This window comes from Corvus kubaryi, unplaced genomic scaffold (assembly GCF_017639235.1).
Source record: "Corvus kubaryi isolate FWS band 111438036 unplaced genomic scaffold, C.kubaryi_AGA036_p1.0 37385, whole genome shotgun sequence".
Classification (NCBI taxonomy): Eukaryota; Metazoa; Chordata; class Aves; order Passeriformes; family Corvidae; genus Corvus; species Corvus kubaryi.
The window spans coordinates 15,639,548-15,642,480 of record NW_024581127.1 but is presented as its reverse complement, the minus strand read 5'-3'; positions in this window follow the sequence as shown (position 1 = coordinate 15,642,480).

Below are 2,933 nucleotides of genomic sequence, written 5' to 3'. Positions count from 1 at the left end.
ATAAAACCAATTGCATTCACAAATCATAATACCATTGGCACAAAAGAAAAATCTTGTATCTGCTTAGAGCTTTAAGTTACAAAGGATCTTTATCTAACTTTGGTAGAGCTTATGCTTAGAAATAATGTATCTGGAACTCTGAAATATTTATCAATTATTGTCAGTGAAAAATATTGTGTACACTTTACTTTTTTTCCTATTTGTTAGTTCTATGAACAGTGAGCTGAAAGGAGGCAACATGTCCAGGTAACTTATCTGGATTGCAAAAATACTTCAAAGATTTATAATTAAAGCATTATTGCCCCCCATTCAATCCCTGTTTGACTGCAATTCCCTGAAGCTGAGTTATATATTCTAGCTAAATCTCAAACCAGGGGTTTCAAAGAGGTAGTTTCTGCTAAGAATGCCAACTTCCAGGCCCAGCCACCCACGTGTAACACCTGCAAGGACAGGACACACACCCGGTCTGGGCAATAAGCCCAGCTGATGACACAGGTTCTCTACAGTGACTTTTATCAGACACCATGAAGAACTTGAGAGCAGCAGCAGAGCTAAAATGAATCTTGGAGAGATCCAGATGAGAATATCAGGTAATACTCAACAAGGGCTCTCCAGCCAGGATTCCTCCCAGACCCCAAATCTCACTCAGGGCTCTGGACTGCAGTTCTGGTGAGCAGTCAGCAGAACCAAGCACACAAACGTCTACGCCCTTTGCAAGGTTTAATCCTAAATCAACTAGGAGAATTTTGCAGTATTAGAATCTAAAGTTTAATGCAAATTCTGTGCCTCAAGCATGAAAACATTCTTTCCTATTGCCTTAAAACACTTACGCCACATCTTGAAAAGTCAATTTGTTACAGAGGAGGACAAGATACTGTTCTGGGCACCATGAGAGGGGCTATACCTACCTCCTACTGTGACAGGGCTTTTCTCTATAGTCCCCTTTGCTGCTTTGAGGGGGGGCAGTGGGGAGGCAACAGACAAAACTTTTACTACGTTACACGCTTGTTTCGGGTCAAAGCCAAAGGAGAGCAATTTTTGAGGACAAGACTCAAGAATATGCTATTTTGCTGAAAGAACAAATACTAGACAAGTTTACTTAGAAAGCTACAGTGCTTTTAAGCAATAATTTGAACTCTTTTGGATATCCATATAAGGTTGAGAGTGCATTTTTACTGCCTTAATCACATTTAGTGTTAGAAAACTCTGAAGTCATACCTCGTTAAGAGACAAGATCTCCAAGAAGTCCCTCTCTATGCTGAAAAAAACTTGCAAATTTGATTCCTTAAATTGGGTAAAGGAGAAATGCCTTACCATGCTTTGGGCTCTGTCTTGCCATTGTCCAGGAGTGCCAAGGGTAGAAACAGAGCAACTTAAATCACAAGAAAGAGCAGGAATACACCAAGGGAAGAAAAAACATGTAATAATATGACCAAGTGCCAATGACAGAAAAGTGTGAAAGAAGCAGCAGTATGAAAAAAGACAGTTTAGGGAAAGGAGACATGCTGAAGAACAGAACCATGTAAGGAGAGGAAAGACCAGAAACAGTACATAGTACATCCTAGGGAGGGCATTATAAACCAGTATATACAGCAGGATGTGTTCATGTGTCAGCTGCTTCAGATTCAAGTTGGTACCTCAGTTTAAAGCCAGGGCAGGGTGCGGGCTGAGCAAAGATGTCACACTTTGCCATGGCACACACAGGGAGATGCCAGCTCTGCCATGGTTTTGATCACCTACAACAAGAGACAGTGAAACTGCAGCAGCTACAGTGCAGGTGGAATCTTCACACTTGACAGCAAAATTCCACAAGTACTCCCCCCTACGACTCTACTTAAACGCATAATGGCAAATGCTGGTCAAAGAAAAATAAAACATCATACAAAATATAAAACAAGACAACAAAACAAGATACAAAACTGCAGACCATTCTTTTTCTTTATGTTGAAATAGAAGAGCAGTTATCTTCAAGATTTCTGCAAATCCACGATCTGGCTTCCTGCCTTAAACTTGCACTAATGTTCAGCGTTTAGTACAAGTGTAAGTACATGTACATTTGTTTAGCAGAAACAAAGCACATTTTATTTGACTCTACTATTTTACAACAATCTGAAACACATTTAATTAGCTGGTAATAAAAAGCCCCATAGAATTCTAACTGATAGGAAAATATTTTCCTTTCTCACAAAAGGATTAATTTTTTTCAGGACTAGAGAAGCCAGCTAAAAATAAAGCAAGGTTTTTCAAACTGCACAGGATTGCTTTGGTGTTTAAGGAAGGACTAAAGGCGGCACTTTGTACGATGGTGTAGTTGACATGGTGGTGTTCAGTCAAAGGTTGGACTCGATGATCTCACAGGCATTTTCCAACCTAATTGGTTCTGTGATTCTGTGTGTGATTTTCCCTGAAAAATTCTGTATATGGCACAACTCACGAAACTCAGCTGACAAGTTTCCACAGGTATATTCGCAATATGGCCTTACACCACCTCCCCAGACCACCCGGGATAACAGCGGTCACCTCACCCACCCACAGAGCTGCAAAAAGATGCCCAGTCAACTCCCAACGCCTTTCAACCTACAGCCCGAGCTTCTTTAGCACAAAACACAGCGATAAAACACGCTTAACTTAAGGAACGACCAGAGCAGAGCCTAAACGCTAAACTCGGTTTATTCCCGGCCTAGTGACACTATTCCTCCCGAAGCCGCAGCAGCTCCAAACTTCCCCCCCCCGCCGCTGCGCACGAGCCGAGCGGGCCCCGCCCCCTTCCGGCCCCGAGCGCGCGACCTTCCCCCGCCCGCGCGCTCCCCCGCGCGGCCCGGCCAGCGGCGGGGTGGGGCGCGCGGAGCTCGCGAGCGAGCCGCTAACCCCCCGCCCCCTGCCAGCCGTTGGTCCGCTCGGCGCGCACGCGCCCTTCTACCCGCCCCCCCCCC